Source organism: Pseudophryne corroboree, chromosome 10, assembly GCF_028390025.1.
Source record: "Pseudophryne corroboree isolate aPseCor3 chromosome 10, aPseCor3.hap2, whole genome shotgun sequence".
In the NCBI taxonomy this organism is placed as follows: Eukaryota; Metazoa; Chordata; class Amphibia; order Anura; family Myobatrachidae; genus Pseudophryne; species Pseudophryne corroboree.
The window spans coordinates 176,439,822-176,463,191 of record NC_086453.1 but is presented as its reverse complement, the minus strand read 5'-3'; the positions used below and the strand labels follow the sequence as shown (position 1 = coordinate 176,463,191).

Genomic DNA, 23,370 nt, shown 5'->3' with positions numbered 1-23,370 from the left:
GATCCCTGTACACCATCAGATAGATCCACCTTGGGCTATGTTTGCACAGACCTTGTCCAGTATAGCTGAATGGATAATTTCTACAGTTTCTGTACCAGGAATGGGGTATCCATACATGCAGCTCCCTACCTACGGTATACCATTTCCCCCAGCAGCTTCTCAAATGAAACAAGCTGATAAATTGATGGTAAGTAAATCTTCACCTTCACAGGCTACACATGATGATTTATCGGATGATGAAAACTCTATTTACTCTACTTCGGTATACGAAGAGGAGGAAGAAGGTCTCAGCTCAGTGGATATAGCTGAATTAATAAGAGCAATGAAGGTCAGTCTATCCTTAGAAGATTCAGCAGAGCCTGTGTTAAAAACCAAGGCACCTGTGTTTAAACATCCCAGGACAGTTAAGACTGAGTTTCCAGGGTCAGACCAGCTGCCGGAAATCATGGAAGAGGCTTGGGCAACACCCAACAAAAATATAGAATTCCCAAAAAATGGGACTCCAATTATCCTTTTCCAGCAGGGGACTGTTTAAAAAGTGAGGTAGCTCCTAAAGTTTATACGCATGTGATTCGATTAGTGCGAAAATCTATATTGCCTTTGCCTTCAACATCCTTAAATGATGTCACGGATAGGAGAGTGGATGGTTTTCTAAAAACCATATTTTCCCTATCTGGAGCAGTCATAAGGCCAGCCATGGCTTCAGCTTGGATAGCAAAGGCAGTGCCTGCCTGGGCTGATGCATTGGAAAGTGATTTTTCATCAGCTTCTAGAGAGCAAAAACCTTATATACAGATGTAGCCACCTTTATCTTGACTGTTTCTCCGCCGAGATGGGCGTTTAGTCACGCTAAGGCGATAGCTGAGTTTAATCACAGGACGTGATCAAGCATACAATGCGAAACGTACGTCAGGAGGAAGTATTGCGATCACGTGATGCACACACGTGACCGCACTAGCCGGAATCCCTAGGACGGTCACCAGGCAACGGCCGCACTGCTCCGTCTTCTGAACAAGGAGACTCCGGCCACACGCCGCTGCAGCCCTTGAAGCACGGGCACAGCAACAAGCGGGTCTCGCAGTGACAGCAATACCGGAGCTGGTATCGTATACCTCGCACTTTGTATTTTGCGAACTGCACTTCAATTAGCAAGCTTGTTAGCACATTTAATCCAATTTCCTTGAGCAACCAGCATCCATAGAGCTATATATGCATGGCAAACAACCATGCACAATTGCAACTGAAACAGTGATATTTTACTTCCAGCCACTTGGTCATTATTATATTGTGGTAAGAGCATTACTGGATAAACTGTTCCAACTAGCAACATCATAAGGAATTTATTATTATTTTTCCTCCTTCAGCAATAAGGCATACAAAGCTGGGATCATCCATACTTGCTATAAACATCAATAGCAAGCTACCACTAACTTTATACATACCAATGACTGTGTTTCTCCTTTTGAAACTCACAAATATATCAATGGTAAACTTCAGCAAATACTATTAACCTAAAGCTCATTAGTCTCAAACAAACTAAGAAATTGTGCTAATTATCTACAAGCATCTAGTCCCAGCCTGCTTTCCTATAATCACACAAGTACTTATTATAGGTCCCAGGCATAAGGCATATTATAGCCATTATCTGGTTAAGTGCATAGGGGTGTACTATCACAAATTATTTTGAAAACCTACTGCCACATTTAGGATGTGCAGCATAATTATATCCTGCACTTATATCGCGGTATAATTTGGTACGGCCGGTCTGGTGCCCTTTGGGCGTTTCTAGGAGTGAAAGGCAAGTCCTAATTGTGGACATTGTGTGGTGTTCAGGAATTTTACCCACATAATAGGCCTTCACTCATATGTATAATATTGTCTGTGGTTGATATGTCACAGGGTAACTAAGCCTGGTGGCTGCACATTATCTCACTTTATGTTTCTTGACCATTGTACCATATAGATATACAAATCTCAATTTTGTCAGTTACAAACTTATGAACCTGGATGACTCAAAAGGGTGAGTACAATATTTGCGGTCATACCTCACTGGAAATGCCCAATCTCTTCTGACCTTGGAAGCTAAGCAGTGAAAGGCCGGGCTAGTAATAGGATGGGCGACCACCTCTGAACACCCTGGTACCGCAACAAATTGATTCCCCTATAGTGTCATCTGCACCTAAAATACTGGGCACTTGAATTGTCAAAAAAATTAATTTGCAGCGGTGATAGGCAAGTCCTAATTGTGGATATTGCGTGGTTTTAAAAAAAACCTTCTTTCCACAAAACAGGCCATCACCCATGCTCATATTTCACTGTGGCTGCCATGTCACAAGGTGACTAAACCAATTGGCTGCACACACTTGGGTGACTCAATAGGGTGAGTACAACAATTGCGGTCATACCTCACTGGAGATGCCCAATCTCTTCTGACCTTGGAAGCTAAACAGTGAAAGGCCGGGCTAGTACTAGGATGGGAGACCACCTTTGAACACCCTGGTACTGCAATAAATTGACTCCCCTATATAGTGTCACCCATACATATACTATTGGGTACCGGACTCCTATATGACCTATGATTTAACTCTCTGCATTTACCACAATCCACAATGGATATCTGCTGAATAAATGATGGTCATACAATATATGAGTCACAATGTGCAATGATTAATGAATTTTGTTACCACAGCCATAATTTCCGGCAACTGGTAGATTGTGATATGGATATCACGTATTACTTATAATCTTTTTTCATATTTTCGCAAAGCTTTTAATTTTCAAGGTAGATACTCCTTAATTCTTATTTTACGTGTTACCTAATAAAAATGGTTTTATCAGTAACAAATTACATTGCCATCCTCTGAATTAGAGTGCTCCCAAAAAAGAGTCTACTTACCAACACTTCTTTGTTTTGGTTTTTTCTGAAACACCATTCAAGCAAGCGAATGGGCTGTACAACCGGAGGTCTTTCAGACTCTAGTAGACAAATGGGGGTTGCCAGAGATAGATCTCATGGCATCCCATCTGAACAACAAAGTGCCCACATACGGGTCAAGAACAAAGGATCCCGGAGTGATCTTTGTGGACGCCTTGTCGGTGAGATGGGACTTTCATCTGGCTTATCTGTTTTCTCCGATCACCCTGTTACTCAGGGTGGTGAGGAAAATAAAGCAAGCAAAGGGTGCCGTGATTCTAATAGCTCCGGCTTGGCCCAGAAGGCATTGGTACACAGATCTGCAGAGAATGTCGATGGATGCTCCATTTATACTCCTTCAACGTCCAGATCTACTGATGCAGGGTCCCTGTTATCACAGACATCTGGATTGACTGTCTTTGTTGGCGTGGTTTATGAAACCTCTATCCTAAAGTCAAGAGGATCCTCTAAACAGGTAATTCAAACAAAGCTCAGAGAAAGGAAACCTTCCTCAGCTCGTATTTATCACCGAATATGGCAGGCCTATATTCATTGGTGCAGTGAAGGAGGTATGGACCTGAAATCTTATAGAGTTTCCAGGGTCCTAGCATTCCTTCTGGCAGAAATGGATAAAGGTTTGAAGGTGGCTTCCTTGAGAGTGCAGGTATCGGCATTGACTGTATGGTTCCAAAAGAAAATTGCCAATTTGCAGGATGTGCGTACTATTTTCCAGGGAATGCTGCGCATTCAACCTCCCTTTGTTTCGCCTACAGCACCGTGGGACTTAGGTTTAGTCATGAAAGCCCTTCAAGTTGCCCCATTTGAACCACTTAACATGGTGGATCTTAAATGGTTGACAGCAAAAGTACTCTTTCTACTGGCTGTGGCATCAGCTAGAGTTACATTTGTACTCTGCCCTACTTTGTGTTAGGTCTATGCGATTTGGTAGACTCTGTTTATTCTTGTATCATGCTCGGTTTACAGGGGTGGCGGCATTAGGCCACAATACCCCTTTTTTTTATACTACTGCATATTAGTTCCTACTTCTGCAGTAGTTATGCAGGCCCGATATACTGGGCTGTTAGGCTTTTTTCTCCCTTGTTTTTCTCTTCTATCTCCCTCCCTTGTTTTCCTCTTTTTTTTGTTTCCTTTTTTTTCTTTTCAGATTTCAAATTGTACTTATAATGTAAGTAATTTACTGTGGGCAATCCTTGTTATTGAATGTATCGCTGACAATGTGCATTCTTTTCTTTTGACACACTATGCCTAGGGTTCTTATGTTAAATGTTAAGGGATTAAATTCCCCCAACAAGCCCAGACTGGCTCTCTCTTTTTTTAATAAGCAAGGGGCAGATGTTGTGGCACTACAGGAAACCCACTTCTCTTCCATTAATCCCCCCACCCGCTCAAGGATCACAAATATCCCCTTGGTTTCTTCGCTAATGGCCCTTTTAAGCATAATGGGGTGGCACTCCTTTTTTGTAGTCATGTGTCTTTTGTTCTTCATTCGCAAATTGCTGACAAAAATGCCGTTATCTCATTTTAACTGATTTGTTACATGATAAATTAGTCACTTTAGTTTCTGTATATGCCCGAACTCTAACCAAATATCCTTTCTTCGCAAACTTTTTTTCTTAATCAGGACATCCTCTAAAGGCTTATTAGTTGTAATGGGGGACTTTAACTTAGTTCTGAATCCTAAATTGGATAAATCCCTTAAATCAACAAAGGCTGCAGGGACATTTGGCCCCTCCACTGCATTTTGCAGTTTACTAACTGAATTCGATTTATATGATATGTTGGGAATCTAAAACCCATCTTGGCAGGATTATACCTATTATTCTTCAGTTCACAATACCTATTCTAGAATTGATTTGCTCTTTAGTGATAAGTGGACCCTGCAGCACACTAAATCGATAGACATCCTGCCTATTACTTGGTCGGATCATGCCCCCATACTTTGATGTTGGAAGTTAGATCACCGTAATATACCTCCTAGAACTTGGCATTTATCTCCTCATCGTCTTTCGGATTCACTGACTAAGAAAATTATTTCTGATAGCATCACTTCCTATAAGGACACGAATATACCTTGAAATACGTCCACCTTCAATCATTGGTGCGTGTTTAAGGCAGTTACTCATGGTTTTGCTATTCAAGCAGGCGCGGTCCTTAAGAGGTTACGTTCACAATGCCAGATAGATTTAGAAACTAAACTTAAGGTCCTTGAGGATAAGAACAAAAACTCACCACCTAAAGTTCTCCGCAAAGAATTATCAGAAATTCGTAGTCAATTAAAAAAAATGCTGATGGCCCAGACTCAAACGGCATTGAATTTCCCTATAGATTGTAAGCTTGTGAGCAGGGCCTTCCTACCTCTATGACTGTTTGTTATCACCCAGTTTGTTATTGCTATTTGAAATTGTAAAGCACAACGGAATTTGCTGCGCTATATAAGAAACTGTTAATAAATAAATAAATAAATAAATAGACTTCATCAGAAATTTTACTTATTTGGTAACAGGTTGGGTAAGCTTTTAGCTCGGAAGTTACGACTGCAACATGCTAGAAAACAGAACTAAGCTTCTTTTTTCTTCCTCCAAAACTAAACTATTGAATCCGAGGGATATTTCTAATAGATTTGCTGAGTATTATGCCCAACTTTATAATCTTTCTCAAGACCCTACTGTCATCCAACCTTCCTCAGCCTCTATATCCTCTTTGTTAGATACAATTGAGTTGCCGTCTCTTACGGCTGCACAGTTAGAGATGTTAAATGCTCCTTGGTCTGTTCTTGAAGCTGGGTAAGCCATATGGTCCTTACCCAGGGCAAAGCCCCGGGACCTGATGGTTTTATTAATGATTTCTACATCTCTTTACGGAGCTTTTGATGCCTCATTTGACTGGGCTTTTTAATGGAATTACTGTTCTTGGTGCACTCCCCAAAGAGATGTTGGAAGCTCAGCTAGTGACGTTACCTAAACCGGAGAAAGACCCAGCTTATTGCCAAAACTATTGACCTATAGCTATACCAAATGGTGATATTAAGCTTTATACGAAACTGGTTGCCACTCGCATCAACTTTTTCCTACCATTGCTGATCCACCCAGACCAAGCTGGGTTTGTACCTTGCCGACAAGCATCTGATAATACCCGTAGGGTATATAAGTTGATTGATATTGTTTCAGAAGATTGAGGCCTTCTTTTGCTGTCGCTTGATGCAGAGAAGGCATTTGATCGCCTAAATTGGAAGTATATGTGGGAAGTTCTTCTTAAATTTAGATTCTGTGATTAGATATTAGCATCCATTTTTGCATTGTACAGTGCTCTCTTGGCTCGGGTGTTCAGCAATGATTTCCTCTCCGATGTATTTTCAATTTTCAGTGGTACAAGACAGGGATGTCCTCTTTTTCCTCTGATTTTCGTTCTATCTATAGAACCTCTTGCGATTAGGTTTCGCTCTAATGATAATTTTCCGGGGGTAGTTGCGGGTTCTTCTCGACATAAATTATGTCTATTTGCGGATAACATCCTGTTATTTGTTTCGGATCCTGTATCATCTTCATCATCTCCATTCGAGTTTTGATGATTGTAGTAATGCTTCCTTTTATAAATTAAATACAACAAAGACTGATGCCCTTCCTATACACCTTTCTGGCTCTCTCCCCTTCCTACATTCCCGGTATCAATATAATTGGCAAGACGAGTCCATTCGTTACCTATGCATTAATATTCCTGCTGACACCTCCAAAGTTTTCGTGGTGAATCTTCCCCCTCCTGTTCAATCCCTTTTGTTTCTTTCTAAATTTTGGCTCGCTTATGATATGTCATGGTTAGGTCATATGGCAGCATTTAAGATGGCCCTCCTTCCTAAATTGATGTATCTGTTTTGTACAATCCCTTATATTTTCCCTAAGAAGTACTTGGACAACTGTAACCTTATTTTGTCTAAATATATTTGGCCGGTGGGTCCTCCTAAATTGGCAAAGTCTAAGATGATACTATCTAGAGCTAACAGTGGGCTTAACCTCCCTGATCTAGTGTCATATCACGAAGCATGTCTTTTAGCGCAGCTCAAAGTCTCTCCGGATATAAATTCAGAAGTGGGGTGGGTTGGCTTGGAGAGAGTGGGCTGTCCATCTTACCCTTTAGAGGATACTTTGAACATTCCTAAATGTATCCGTCCGACCCCAGGTATACTATTGCCCTCTACTCATGCTTCCCTATTGGTATGGGATAATTTGGCTGCAAAATTGTCCTTCTCTCTGTCCTACCTTCCACATATCTCCCTGAGATCACTAACTAAATTAATACCTAATTTGAATCTGTCGAAGTGGGTTTCCTGTGGTGTGACACATTTTAGGGATTTACTGAATGGGCCCATTTTAGTACCCTTTGCTGATTTACAGCGAAGAGTCTCACTCCCCAATTCGGAATTACTGTATTATTTTCAAATCCTTCATTGGTGGAAGAGTTTACCAAAACATTCTAGTCCTGCAAACCACCTGGCATCCAAAGTTTTTGCACGTTTGGCACACATCAAATCGCGGGGAGACATTTCGTTTTGGTATAATATTATCATTGACTTAATCCCTGTCTCCAAGTCTAATGCCCAGACGAAGTGGGAGGATGACTTAAGTATTTCATTGACTGAGGCTCAATGAAATAAAATCTTCCTTTCTTCGTATAAGATGTCTTGGTGTTTGAACCATACTGAGATGCATATAAAGTTGCTCAACAGACTGTACCTAACACCAGATAGGCTGCACACATTTTGGCCTTCGTGCTCTAAATTTTGGTGGCGCCAGTGCGGTGCGTTAGGTAATATATTTCATATATTTTGGTCATGTTCTATTCTTGGTCAATTCAATTCTGGTCAGAGGTTTTCGATTTAATTAACACAGTCCTTGATTTATCACTTTCCCCATCTCCTTCTGTCGCTTTACTACATGTTTTCCCTGATAATATTTTGATGCATAATTAGTATGTTCTTGGCCATATTCTTATTGCTGCTCGAGCCGCTTTGGCGCAAGTATGGAACAACCCACCCCTCCTAGTTTATTGAAGGTCATTCATAAGATTAATTTCCATTATACCATGGAAACAGAATATATGCCATGTATATGCTCAGCCTCCTCTCCGCTGGTGCTTTGGTCATCCTGGTGCAAATTTGTTACAGAAGGAGATGGAGGTCGGTATTTCCACAATTAATCCCAATCTGACCCTGGTCAATTCAGTGTTTGTGAGAACAAGCCAGACTCCGCTACTGAGGACTAACTGCTACTAGGTCCCTCATATTATTGTATTAGTTGACTTATATGCTTTGATGTATGTTTGTGAACTGTGATCCACAATGCTGATTCTCACCATCGTCTATTAGCTTGGTACTTTGTACCCACTGTTTAACTGTGATTGTGTTTTTTGAAATCCTGTCTTGTCTTGTTTTCTTTTGGTCCCTTTTGATTCTCCCTTTTTCTTTTCTGTATCCCCGAAAAAGAAATATTCTTTAATAAAAATTATTGAAGTAAAAAAAAAAAAAAAAAATGTTTAATTATATACCTTCTTGGAGAAGTTCTTCAAGTTCTTTTATAAGCTGCTGTTGGGTCATTTTGTAATAGTGCATATGCTTCTGTATCTGAAAGTAAGTTGTTTATTTCTTTTTCATAATTTTCTTTGTCAATTATGACAAGGCCTCCATCTTGTCGGCTGGTTTGAAAATTATAGTGTTATCTTCCTTTAGTTCCTTTAGTGCTTTTTTTTCTTCTTTCTCCGGCAGGGTCCACAGGTTATCCACAGGATAACAATGGGAAATGATGGAGCGACAGCAGATTGGCACCAAGCGATCAAAAGCTTTCCGGCCCCCCAGGATGCAACGGGCCTGTCCATATATCCCGCCCACTGGCTCAGGCAAATAAGTTTTTTGTTTGGTGCGGCAAGAGCTGGACCATGGTCAGAGGGCTGCTGTTATTTAGCATCCCCAAGCTTTCTTATCTATTTTATAGTCTTACTAATTTTTTGAGTGCTCTTTCTAAACAGCGTCTTATACGCATATTGGAAAGAGTCGCTCCAACAACTCTCCGCCGGGTCGCAACAATGCTTACCTATGAATACAGTGCTGTTTCAGCGGGCATCTGTGTCAGATATACTAGCAGGTCCATCAGACGATACCAGGCTGTGGCTGGAGCATGGGGAGAAGGTAAGGCATCCGTTCCGCGTAGCATGCATGGAATACGGACACAGCCACACTGTTTTGGGAGGAGACTGCCAAACAGTAGCTGACGCGCCGCCACCACGGGTGCTCCAGCGCTAGGCCTTAGGGATCATAGGCACCAGGAATAGCATGAGGCCACGATCCGAAGGGTTGATGTCAGCAGTGGGGAGTCAGACGCTCTCCTGGTCACCCCTCTCCCGGTTCATGACCAGTTTCCGCTGAGTTACCCACCATGAACTGTTTCCTCGCTTCCGTTTCAGATGCTAACAGAGGGGACTCGGTCGTAGCATAGGCCACTGCGTCGGTGTTCACTGAGCGCTACCACAAGAGATTCGTTCGCAACATAGGCGACTGTGTGATCACTGCATCTGTGTTCACTGACCGTTACCGTGAGGAGACTCGGTCGCAGCATAGGTGGCTGTGTGACTGGTGTGTCTATTTTCACTGAGCATCTGTGTTCACTATAGGTTCCTGGAGCGGCAGTGTACACTAGTAGCATCTGGATCCACTCAGCATTCGCTAACGTATTGATCGATTACTGGAAGCCCTTTATCCCACTCTACTGAGTACGGGCTATACAGCACTAAATTTCTATCTACTTTGTCAGCAAGAATAGTTAAGTTAAGTTAACTGCCTATTGCATATGAGTCTGTGTACATTTACTGTGGTTTTCTTCGCGTTGCGTCTGAATACGTTTGATCTGTTCATACAGAATTCAGTAAATGTTTACCTACATACTTAAAAAAGTATTTTTAGTTAATGATATACTCATATGACTAATATATAACATGTGACTGACTGCTAGTGTGATTGCTGACTTTAATATATGTTTGTCAGTTGTTTCTTCTGATCCTCAATGCTGGTGCATGGGTGGGGTCAGATTGACATCACTTTAGAAGATTAAAGTGATTACAGTCACAAATTGTTTAGAACACTGTGAAAGTGCTGATTATTTATCATGTCTAAGAGCGGCAAAGGTGACGACAGCAACACTCATATCATGTTTGTCTTGCAAAACTGTATTATCCTCTCAGGATCTGGTTCAGGATAGTTTATGTGCAAATTTTTTGCTTTTCAGCAGAACACAAGGCTGATCCCTGTACACCATCAGATAGATCCACCTTGGGCTATGTTTGCACAGACCTTGTCCAGTATAGCTGAATGGATAATTTCTACAGTTTCTGTACCAGGAATGGGGTATCCATACATGCAGCTCCCTACCTACGGTATACCATTTCCCCCAGCAGCTTCTCAAATGAAACAAGCTGATAAATTGATGGTAAGTAAATCTTCACCTTCACAGGCTACACATGATGATTTATCGGATGATGAAAACTCTATTTACTCTACTTCGGTATACGAAGAGGAGGAAGAAGGTCTCAGCTCAGTGGATATAGCTGAATTAATAAGAGCAATGAAGGTCAGTCTATCCTTAGAAGATTCAGCAGAGCCTGTGTTAAAAACCAAGGCACCTGTGTTTAAACATCCCAGGACAGTTAAGACTGAGCTTCCAGGGTCAGACCAGCTGACGGAAATCATGGAAGAGGCTTGGGCAACACCCAACAAAAATATAGAATTCCCAAAAAATGGGACTCCAATTATCCTTTTCCAGCAGGGGACTGTTTAAAAAGTGAGGTAGCTCCTAAAGTTTATACGCATGTGATTCGATTAGTGCGAAAATCTATATTGCCTTTGCCTTCAACATCCTTAAATGATGTCACGGATAGGAGAGTGGATGGTTTTCTAAAAACCATATTTTCCCTATCTGGAGCAGTCATAAGGCCAGCCATGGCTTCAGCTTGGATAGCAAAGGCAGTGCCTGCCTGGGCTGATGCATTGGAAAGTGATTTTTCATCAGCTTCTAGAGAGCAAAAACCTTATATACAGATGTAGCCACCTTTATCTTGACTGTTTCTCCGCCGAGATGGGCGTTTAGTCACGCTAAGGCGATAGCTGAGTTTAATCACAGGACGTGATCAAGCATACAATGCGAAACGTACGTCAGGAGGAAGTATTGCGATCACGTGATGCACACACGTGACCGCACTAGCCGGAATCCCTAGGACGGTCACCAGGCAACGGCCGCACTGCTCCGTCTTCTGAACAAGGAGACTCCGGCCACACGCCGCTGCAGCCCTTGAAGCACGGGCACAGCAACAAGCGGGTCTCGCAGTGACAGCAATACCGGAGCTGGTATCGTATACCTCGCACTTTGTATTTTGCGAACTGCACTTCAATTAGCAAGCTTGTTAGCACATTTAATCCAATTTCCTTGAGCAACCAGCATCCATAGAGCTATATATGCATGGCAAACAACCATGCACAATTGCAACTGAAACAGTGATATTTTACTTCCAGCCACTTGGTCATTATTATATTGTGGTAAGAGCATTACTGGATAAACTGTTCCAACTAGCAACATCATAAGGAATTTATTATTATTTTTCCTCCTTCAGCAATAAGGCATACAAAGCTGGGATCATCCATACTTGCTATAAACATCAATAGCAAGCTACCACTAACTTTATACATACCAATGACTGTGTTTCTCCTTTTGAAACTCACAAATATATCAATGGTAAACTTCAGCAAATACTATTAACCTAAAGCTCATTAGTCTCAAACAAACTAAGAAATTGTGCTAATTATCTACAAGCATCTAGTCCCAGCCTGCTTTCCTATAATCACACAAGTACTTATTATAGGTCCCAGGCATAAGGCATATTATAGCCATTATCTGGTTAAGTGCATAGGGGTGTACTATCACAAATTATTTTGAAAACCTACTGCCACATTTAGGATGTGCAGCATAATTATATCCTGCACTTATATCGCGGTATAATTTGGTACGGCCGGTCTGGTGCCCTTTGGGCGTTTCTAGGAGTGAAAGGCAAGTCCTAATTGTGGACATTGTGTGGTGTTCAGGAATTTTACCCACATAATAGGCCTTCACTCATATGTATAATATTGTCTGTGGTTGATATGTCACAGGGTAACTAAGCCTGGTGGCTGCACATTATCTCACTTTATGTTTCTTGACCATTGTACCATATAGATATACAAATCTCAATTTTGTCAGTTACAAACTTATGAACCTGGATGACTCAAAAGGGTGAGTACAATATTTGCGGTCATACCTCACTGGAAATGCCCAATCTCTTCTGACCTTGGAAGCTAAGCAGTGAAAGGCCGGGCTAGTAATAGGATGGGTGACCACCTCTGAACACCCTGGTACCGCAACAAATTGATTCCCCTATAGTGTCATCTGCACCTAAAATACTGGGCACTTGAATTGTCAAAAAAATTAATTTGCAACGGTGATAGGCAAGTCCTAATTGTGGATATTGCGTGGTTTTAAAAAAAACCTTCTTTCCACAAAACAGGCCATCACCCATGCTCATATTTCACTGTGGCTGCCATGTCACAAGGTGACTAAACCAATTGGCTGCACACACTTGGGTGACTCAATAGGGTGAGTACAACAATTGCGGTCATACCTCACTGGAGATGCCCAATCTCTTCTGACCTTGGAAGCTAAACAGTGAAAGGCCGGGCTAGTACTAGGATGGGAGACCACCTTTGAACACCCTGGTACTGCAATAAATTGACTCCCCTATATAGTGTCACCCATACATATACTATTGGGTACCGGACTCCTATATGACCTATGATTTAACTCTCTGCATTTACCACAATCCACAATGGATATCTGCTGAATAAATGATGGTCATACAATATATGAGTCACAATGTGCAATGATTAATGAATTTTGTTACCACAGCCATAATTTCCGGCAACTGGTAGATTGTGATATGGATATCACGTATTACTTATAATCTTTTTTCATATTTTCGCAAAGCTTTTAATTTTCAAGGTAGATACTCCTTAATTCTTATTTTACGTGTTACCTAATAAAAATGGTTTTATCAGTAACAAATTACATTGCCATCCTCTGAATTAGAGTGCTCCCAAAAAAGAGTCTACTTACCAACACTTCTTTGTTTTGGTTTTTTCTGAAACACCATTCAAGCAAGCGAATGGGCTGTACAACCGGAGGTCTTTCAGACTCTAGTAGACAAATGGGGGTTGCCAGAGATAGATCTCATGGCATCCCATCTGAACAACAAAGTGCCCGCATACGGGTCAAGAACAAAGGATCCCGGAGTGATCTTTGTGGACGCCTTGTCGGTGAGATGGGACTTTCATCTGGCTTATCTGTTTTCTCCGATCACCCTGTTACTCAGGGTGGTGAGGAAAATAAAGCAAGCAAAGGGTGCCGTGATTCTAATAGCTCCGGCTTGGCCCAGAAGGCATTGGTACACAGATCTGCAGAGAATGTCGATGGATGCTCCATTTATACTCCTTCAACGTCCAGATCTACTGATGCAGGGTCCCTGTTATCACAGACATCTGGATTGACTGTCTTTGTTGGCGTGGTTTTTGAAACCTCTATCCTAAAGTCAAGAGGATCCTCTAAACAGGTAATTCAAACAAAGCTCAGAGAAAGGAAACCTTCCTCAGCTCGTATTTATCACCGAATATGGCAGGCCTATATTCATTGGTGCAGTGAAGGAGGTATGGACCTGAAATCTTATAGAGTTTCCAGGGTCCTAGCATTCCTTCTGGCAGAAATGGATAAAGGTTTGAAGGTGGCTTCCTTGAGAGTGCAGGTATCGGCATTGACTGTATGGTTCCAAAAGAAAATTGCCAATTTGCAGGATGTGCGTACTATTTTCCAGGGAATGCTGCGCATTCAACCTCCCTTTGTTTCGCCTACAGCACCGTGGGACTTAGGTTTAGTCATGAAAGCCCTTCAAGTTGCCCCATTTGAACCACTTAACATGGTGGATCTTAAATGGTTGACAGCAAAAGTACTCTTTCTACTGGCTATGGCATCAGCTAGAGTTACATTTGTACTCTGCCCTACTTTGTGTTAGGTCTATGCGATTTGGTAGACTCTGTTTATTCTTGTATCATGCTCGGTTTACAGGGGTGGCGGCATTAGGCCACAATACCCCTTTTTTTTATACTACTGCATATTAGTTCCTACTTCTGCAGTAGTTATGCAGGCCCGATATACTGGGCTGTTAGGCTTTTTTCTCCCTTGTTTTTCTCTTCTATCTCCCTCCCTTGTTTTCCTCTTTTTTTTGTTTCCTTTTTTTTCTTTTCAGATTTCAAATTGTACTTATAATGTAAGTAATTTACTGTGGCCAATCCTTGTTATTGAATGTATCGCTGACAATGTGCATTCTTTTCTTTTGACACACTATGCCTAGGGTTCTTATGTTAAATGTTAAGGGATTAAATTCCCCCAACAAGCCCAGACTGGCTCTCTCTTTTTTTAATAAGCAAGGGGCAGATGTTGTGGCACTACAGGAAACCCACTTCTCTTCCATTAATCCCCCCACCCGCTCAAGGATCACAAATATCCCCTTGGTTTCTTCGCTAATGGCCCTTTTAAGCATAATGGGGTGGCACTCCTTTTTTGTAGTCATGTGTCTTTTGTTCTTCATTCGCAAATTGCTGACAAAAATGCCGTTATCTCATTTTAACTGATTTGTTACATGATAAATTAGTCACTTTAGTTTCTGTATATGCCCGAACTCTAACCAAATATCCTTTCTTCGCAAACTTTTTTTCTTAATCAGGACATCCTCTAAAGGCTTATTAGTTGTAATGGGGGACTTTAACTTAGTTCTGAATCCTAAATTGGATAAATCCCTTAAATCAACAAAGGCTGCAGGGACATTTGGCCCCTCCACTGCATTTTGCAGTTTACTAACTGAATTCGATTTATATGATATGTTGGGAATCTAAAACCCATCTTGGCAGGATTATACCTATTATTCTTCAGTTCACAATACCTATTCTAGAATTGATTTGCTCTTTAGTGATAAGTGGACCCTGCAGCACACTAAATCGATAGACATCCTGCCTATTACTTGGTCGGATCATGCCCCCATACTTTGATGTTGGAAGTTAGATCACCGTAATATACCTCCTAGAACTTGGCATTTATCTCCTCATCGTCTTTCGGATTCACTGACTAAGAAAATTATTTCTGATAGCATCACTTCCTATAAGGACACGAATATACCTTGAAATACGTCCACCTTCAATCATTGGTGCGTGTTTAAGGCAGTTACTCATGGTTTTGCTATTCAAGCAGGCGCGGTCCTTAAGAGGTTACGTTCACAATGCCAGATAGATTTAGAAACTAAACTTAAGGTCCTTGAGGATAAGAACAAAAACTCACCACCTAAAGTTCTCCGCAAAGAATTATCAGAAATTCGTAGTCAATTAAAAAAAATGCTGATGGCCCAGACTCAAACGGCATTGAATTTCCCTATAGATTGTAAGCTTGTGAGCAGGGCCTTCCTACCTCTATGACTGTTTGTTATCACCCAGTTTGTTATTGCTATTTGAAATTGTAAAGCACAATGGAATTTGCTGCGCTATATAAGAAACTGTTAATAAATAAATAAATAAATAAATAGACTTCATCAGAAATTTTACTTATTTGGTAACAGGTTGGGTAAGCTTTTAGCTCGGAAGTTACGACTGCAACATGCTAGAAAACAGAACTAAGCTTCTTTTTTCTTCCTCCAAAACTAAACTATTGAATCCGAGGGATATTTCTAATAGATTTGCTGAGTATTATGCCCAACTTTATAATCTTTCTCAAGACCCTACTGTCATCCAACCTTCCTCAGCCTCTATATCCTCTTTGTTAGATGCAATTGAGTTGCCGTCTCTTACGGCTGCACAGTTAGAGATGTTAAATGCTCCTTGGTCTGTTCTTGAAGCTGGGTAAGCCATATGGTCCTTACCCAGGGCAAAGCCCCGGGACCTGATGGTTTTATTAATGATTTCTACATCTCTTTACGGAGCTTTTGATGCCTCATTTGACTGGGCTTTTTAATGGAATTACTGTTCTTGGTGCACTCCCCAAAGAGATGTTGGAAGCTCAGCTAGTGACGTTACCTAAACCGGAGAAAGACCCAGCTTATTGCCAAAACTATTGACCTATAGCTATACCAAATGGTGATATTAAGCTTTATACGAAACTGGTTGCCACTCGCATCAACTTTTTCCTACCATTGCTGATCCACCCAGACCAAGCTGGGTTTGTACCTTGCCGACAAGCATCTGATAATACCCGTAGGGTATATAAGTTGATTGATATTGTTTCAGAAGATTGAGGCCTTCTTTTGCTGTCGCTTGATGCAGAGAAGGCATTTGATCGCCTAAATTGGAAGTATATGTGGGAAGTTCTTCTTAAATTTAGATTCTGTGATTAGATATTAGCATCCATTTTTGCATTGTACAGTGCTCTCTTGGCTCGGGTGTTCAGCAATGATTTCCTCTCCGATGTATTTTCAATTTTCAGTGGTACAAGACAGGGATGTCCTCTTTTTCCTCTGATTTTCGTTCTATCTATAGAACCTCTTGCGATTAGGTTTCGCTCTAATGATAATTTTCCGGGGGTAGTTGCGGGTTCTTCTCGACATAAATTATGTCTATTTGCGGATAACATCCTGTTATTTGTTTCGGATCCTGTATCATCTTCATCATCTCCATTCGAGTTTTGATGATTGTAGTAATGCTTCCTTTTATAAATTAAATACAACAAAGACTGATGCCCTTCCTATACACCTTTCTGGCTCTCTCCCCTTCCTACATTCCCGGTATCAATATAATTGGCAAGACGAGTCCATTCGTTACCTATGCATTAATATTCCTGCTGACACCTCCAAAGTTTTCGAGGTGAATCTTCCCCCTCCTGTTCAATTCCTTTTGTTTCTTTCTAAATTTTGGCTCGCTTATGATATGTCATGGTTAGGTCATATGGCAGCATTTAAGATGGCCCTCCTTCCTAAATTGATGTATCTGTTTTGTACAATCCCTTATATTTTCCCTAAGAAGTACTTGGACAACTGTAACCTTATTTTGTCTAAATATATTTGGCCGGTGGGTCCTCCTAAATTGGCAAAGTCTAAGATGATACTTTCTTGAGCTAACAGTGGGCTTAACCTCCCTGATCTAGTGTCATATCACGAAGCATGTCTTTTAGCGCAGCTCAAAGTCTCTCCGAATATAAATTCAGAAGTGGGGTGGGTTGGCTTGGAGAGAGTGGGCTGTCCATCTTACCCTTTAGAGGATACTTTGAACATTCCTAAATGTATCCGTCCGACCCCAGGTATACTATTGCCCTCTACTCGTGCTTCCCTATTGGTATGGGATAATTTGGCGGCAAAATTGTCCTTCTCTCTGTCCTACCATCCACATATCTCCCTGAGATCACTAACTAAATTAATACCTAATTTGAATCTGTCGAAGTGGGTTTCCTGTGGTGTGACACATTTTAGGGATTTACTGAATGGGCCCATTTTAGTACCCTTTGCTGATTTACAGCGAAGAGTCTCACTCCCTGATTCGGAATTACTGTATTATTTTCAAATCCTTCATTGGTGGAAGAGTTTACCAAAACATTCTAGTCCTGCAAACCACCTGGCATCCAAAGTTTTTGCACGTTTGGCACACATCAAATCGCAGGGAGACATTTCGTTTTGGTATAATCTTATCATTGACTTAATCCCTGTCTCCAAGTCTAATGCCCAGACGAAGTGGGAGGATGATTTAAGTATCTCATTGACTGAGGCTCAATGAAATAAAATCTTCCTTTCTTCGTATAAGATGTCTTGGTGTTTGAACCATACTGAGATGCATATAAAGTTGCTCAACAGACTGTACCTAACACCAGATAGGCTGCACACATTTTGGCCTTCGTGCTCTAAATTTTGGTGGCGCCAGTGCGGTGCGTTAGGTAATATATTTCATATATTTTGGTCATGTTCTATTCTTGGTCAATTCAATTCTGGTCAGAGGTTTTCAATTTAATTAACAAAGTCCTTGATTTATCACTTTCCCCATCTCCTTCTGTCGCTTTACTACATGTTTTCCCTGATAATATTTTGATGCATAAGTAGTATGTTCTTGGCCATATTCTTATTGCTGCTCGAGCCGCTTTGGCGCAAGTATGGAACAACCCACCCCTCCTAGTTTATTGAAGGTCATTCATAAGATTAATTTCCATTATACCATGGAAACAGAATATATGCCATGTATATGCTCAGCCTCCTCTCCGCTGGTGCTTTGGTCATCCTGGTGCAAATTTGTTACAGAAGGAGATGGAGGTCGGTATTTCCACAATTAATCCCAATCTGACCCCCGTCAATTCAGTGTTTGTGAGAACAAGCCAGACTCCGCTACTGAGGACTAACTGCTACTAGGTCCCTCATATTATTGTATTAGTTGACTTATATGCTTTGATGTATGTTTGTGAACTGTGATCCACAATGCTGATTCTCACCATCGTCTATTAGCTTGGTACTTTGTACCCACTGTTTAACTGTGATTGTGTTTTTTGAAATCCTGTCTTGTCTTGTTTTCTTTTGGTCCCTTTTGATTCTCCCTTTTTCTTTTCTGTATCCCCGAAAAAGAAATATTCTTTAATAAAAATGATTTAAGTAAAAAAGAAAGAAAAATGTTTAATTATATACCTTCTTGGAGAAGTTCTTCAAGTTCTTTTATAAGCTGCTGTTGGGTCATTTTGTAATAGTGCATATGCTTCTGTATCTGAAAGTAAGTTGTTTATTTCTTTTTCATAATTTTCTTTGTCAATTATGACAAGGCCTCCATCTTGTCGGCTGGTTTGAAAATTATAGTTTTATCTTCCTTTAGTTCCTTTAGTGATTTTTTTTCTTCTTTCTCCGGCAGGGTCCACAGGTTATCCACAGGATAACAATGGGAAATGATGGAGCGACAGCAGATTGGCACCAAGCGATCAAAAGCTTTCCGGCCCCCCAGGATGCAACGGGCCTGTCCATATATCCCGCCCTCTGGCTCAGGCAAATACGTTTTTTGTTTGGTGCGGCAAGAGCTGGACCATGGTCAGAGGGCTGCTGTTATTTAGCATCCCCAAGCTTTCTTATCTATTTTATAGTCTTACTAATTTTTTGAGTGCTCTTTCTAAACAGCGTCTTATACGCATATTGGAAAGAGTCGCTCCAACAACTCTCCGCCGGGTCGCAACAATGCTTACCTATGAATACAGTGCTGTTTCAGCGGGCATCTGTGTCGGATATACTAGCAGGTCCATCAGACGATACCAGGCTGTGGCTGGAGCATGGGGAGAAGGTAAGGCATCGGTTCCGCGTAGCATGCATGGAATACGGACACAGCCACACTGTTTTGGGAGGAGACTGCCAAACAGTAGCTGACGCGCCGCCACCACGGGTGCTCCAGCGCTAGGCCTTAGGGATCATAGGCACCAGGAATAGCATGAGGCCACGATCCGAAGGGTTGATGTCAGCAGTGGGGAGTCAGACGCTCTCCTGGTCACCAGTTCATGACCAGTTTCCGCTGAGTTACCCACCATGAACTGTTTCCTCGCTTCCGTTTCAGATGCTAACAGAGGGGACTCGGTCGTAGCATAGGCCACTGCGTCAGTGTTCACTGAGCGCTACCACAAGAGATTCGTTCGCAACATAGGCGACTGTGTGATCACTGCATCTGTGTTCACTGACCGTTACCGCGAGGAGACTCGGTCGCAGCATAGGTGGCTGTGTGACTGGTGTGTCTATTTTCACTGAGCATCTGTGTTCACTATAGGTTCCTGGAGCGGCAGTGTACACTAGTAGCATCTGGATCCACTCAGCATTCGCTAACATATTGATCGATTACTGGAAGCGGGGTGAGTCTCCCTTTATCCCACTCTACTAAGTACGGGCTATACAGCACTAAATTTCTATCTACTTTGTCAGCAAGAATAGTTAAGTTAAGTGCCTATTGCATATGAGTCTGTGTACATTTACTGTGGTTTTCTTCGCGTTGCGTCTGAATACGTTTGATCTGTTCATACAGAATTCAGTAAATGTTCACCTACATACTTAAAAAAGTGTTTGTAGTTAATGATATACTCATATGACTAATATATAACATGTGACTGACTGCTAGTGTGATTGCTGACTTTAATATATGTTTGTCAGTTGTTTCTTCTGATCCTCAATGCTGGTGCATGGGTGGGGTCAGATTGATATCACTTTAGAAGATTAAGGTGATTACAGTCACAAATTGTTTAGAACACTGTGAAAGTGCTGATTATTTATCATGTCTAAGAGCGGCAAAGGTGACGAAGGTACACTTACAGCAACACTCATATCATGTTTGTCTTGCAAAACTGTATTATCCTCTCAGGATCTGGTTCAGGATAGTTTATGTGTAAATTTTTTGCTTTTCAGCAGAACACAAGGCTGATCCCTGCACACCATCAGATAGATCCACCTTGGGCTATGTTTGCACAGACCTTGTCCAGTATAGCTGAATGGATAATTTCTACAGTTTCTGTACCAGGTATGGGGTATCCATACATGCAGCTCCCTACCTACGGTATACCATTTCCCCCAGCAGCTTCTCAAATGAAACAAGCTGATAAATTGATGGTAAGTAAATCTTCACCTTCACAGGCTACACATGATGATTTATCGGATGATGAAAACTCTATTTACTCTACTTCGGTATACGAAGAGGAGGAAGAAGGTCTCAGCTCAGTGGATATAGCTGAATTAATAAGAGCAATGAAGGTCAGTCTATCCTTAGAAGATTCAGCAGAGCCTGTGTTAAAAACCAAGGCACCTGTGTTTAAACATCCCAGGACAGTTAAGACTGAGTTTCCATGGTCAGACCAGCTGACGGAAATCATGGAAGAGGCTTGGGCAACACCCAACAAAAATATAGAATTCCCAAAAAATGGGACTCCAATTATCCTTTTCCAGCTGGGGACTGTTTAAAAAGTGAGGTAGCTCCTAAAGTAGATACGCATGTGATTCGATTAGTGTGAAAATCTATATTGCCTTTGCCTTCAACATCCTTAAATTATGTCACGGATAGGAGAGTGGATGGTTTTCTAAAAACCATATTTTCCCTGTCTGGAGCAGTCATAAGGCCAGCCATGGCTTCAGCTTGGATAGCAAAGGCAGTGCCTGCCTGGGCTGATGCATTGGAAAGTGATTTTTCATCAGCTTCTAGAGAGCAAAAACCTTATATAGCCCATATTAAACAAGCAGCAGTATTCTTGGAAGAAGCTGCATTAGATATGGGTACTATTGCTTCTATGGCATCAGCCTTAACAATAGCTGCTCGCAGAGCAGTTTGGTTACGTACATGGAAAGCTCATTCAGAATCCAAGAAGGTTTTTGAATCTTTGCCTTTTTCTGGAAATATTCTGTTTGGTAAAGAATTGACAGATATTCTGGAGTCAGAAGCAGACTCCAAGAAGGTCAAGCTTCCTTCCACATATAACCCCAAACCTAGGGGTCCGGTTTTCCGTCCCTTTCGGTCTCAAGGAAAACCAAAGGGAAAAAGTGATCATAAGCAGCCTCAATACAATAAGTTTGGTAAATCAAAAAAGCATTGGGCTACCAGAGGGCCAGCTTCCAAACCAAAAGATAGGCCATAAGCCTGATGGTGCGGGCCTCCACCTGGGGGATACCAGGGTGGGGGGCCGAGTTCTGCAGTTTGCACACATCTGGCGACAGTCTACAACAGATGCCTGGGTGCAAGAAGCGGTATCTCTAGGTTATGTTTTTCCCTTCAAGAAGCACCCTCCTCGAAGGTTCTTCTGCACCAGTCCATCTCAGGTAGAGACAAAGGCCAGAACTTTGCAAGAAGCAGTTCAGAAATTGCTTCAGTCAGGAATAGTCATTTCAGTACCCCCGGCACAATAAGGACAGGGTTTTTACTCCAACCTACTTTTGGTTCAGAAGCCAAATGGGTCATTTCGGCCCAATCTCAATCTCAAAATGCTAAACAAATATATTTGGGTACCAAGGTTCCACATGGAGACGTTACACTCCATAGTTTTGTCCAATGAACCAGGGGATTATATGGTATCCCTGGATATTCAGCATGCTTAACTACATGTTCCTATAGCACTGTCCCATCAGTGTTAACTCAGGTTTGCTATCCTCCAGCAGCATTTCCAGTTCCAGGCCCTACCCTTTGGGTTAGACACAGCCCCCAGAGTATTTACCAAGATTATGGTGGTTATGGCAGCTTCTCTCCACAAGCAGGGGATAAGAATCTTTCCATACCTCGATGACCTTTTAATTCTGGCACAATCACAGGAATTGCTCCTGTGCCATCTCCAACAAACAATAACATGTCTGCAGAGGCACGAGTGGCTCATAAATTGGGCAAAATCATCTTTGGTGCCGTCAAAACGGATGACTCACTTGGTGGCTGTACTGGATTCTGGTCTGCAGAAAGTATTTTTACCTTGGAACAAGATATCCAAGGTACAGTAAAGAATTCCGGACTTGTTACACAGTCAGATGGTATCCATTCACGCAGCCATGCGAGTGATGGGGTTGATGGTGTCAACATTCAACATGGTGGAGTATGCACAATTCCACTCGAGACCTCTGCATCATCTGATTCTGGACAGATGGAATGGAGTACATCAGACAATAAAGAAACAGATGATGGTACTTCCAGTAAAGGTAAGAAAGTCATTAGCCTGGTGGCTACAGACATCCCATCTAGACAAAGGGAGACCCTTTTGGATATCAGATTGGGAGATCCTGACAACAGATGCCAGTCTTCAGGGCTGGGGAGGAGTGTCCAGAAGATTATGGTTCCAGGGACAATGGACAAGAGAAGAAAGTTGCCTGCCAATAAACCTATTAGAACTTCGGGCCACATACTGGCACTGATTCAGGCAAAGGACATTCTGCAGGGAAAACCAGTCCAGATATGCTTGGACAATGCGACGGCAGTAGCGTACCTATCAAGAAGGAACTCACAGCCAAAAAGCAATGAAGGAGGTAAGTCACATACTAAAGTGGGCAGAACTCCATCTTCCAGCCTTGTCTGCAGTGTTTGATCCAGGAGTCCTAAACTGGGAAGCGGACTTTCTCAGTCGACACACCATTCAAGCAAGCGAATGGGCTGTACAACCGGAGGTCTTTCAGACTCTAGTAGACAAATGGGGGTTGCCAGAGATAGATCTCATGGCATCCCATCTGAACAACAAAGTGCCCGCATACGGGTCAAGAACAAAGGATCCCGGAGTGATCTTTGTGGACGCCTTGTCGGTGAGATGGGACTTTCATCTGGCTTATCTGTTTCCTCCAATCACCCTGTTACTCAGGGTGGTGAGGAAAATAAAGCAAGCAAAAGGTGC

General features: G+C 41.8%; 4 pseudogenes; all 4 read left to right on the top strand.

Annotated features, from left to right (window-relative positions):
- The first annotated feature begins 2,031 nt into the window (after window positions 1-2,031).
- On the top strand, window positions 2,032-2,151 carry LOC134968214 (5S ribosomal RNA; annotated as a pseudogene).
- A 240-nt stretch (window positions 2,152-2,391) lies between these two features.
- Window positions 2,392-2,511, top strand: LOC134968055 (5S ribosomal RNA; annotated as a pseudogene).
- Window positions 2,512-12,248: 9,737 nt separating this feature from the next.
- On the top strand, window positions 12,249-12,368 carry LOC134968150 (5S ribosomal RNA; annotated as a pseudogene).
- Window positions 12,369-12,608: 240 nt separating this feature from the next.
- LOC134968053 (5S ribosomal RNA) lies at window positions 12,609-12,728 on the top strand (annotated as a pseudogene).
- Window positions 12,729-23,370: the final 10,642 nt, after the last annotated feature.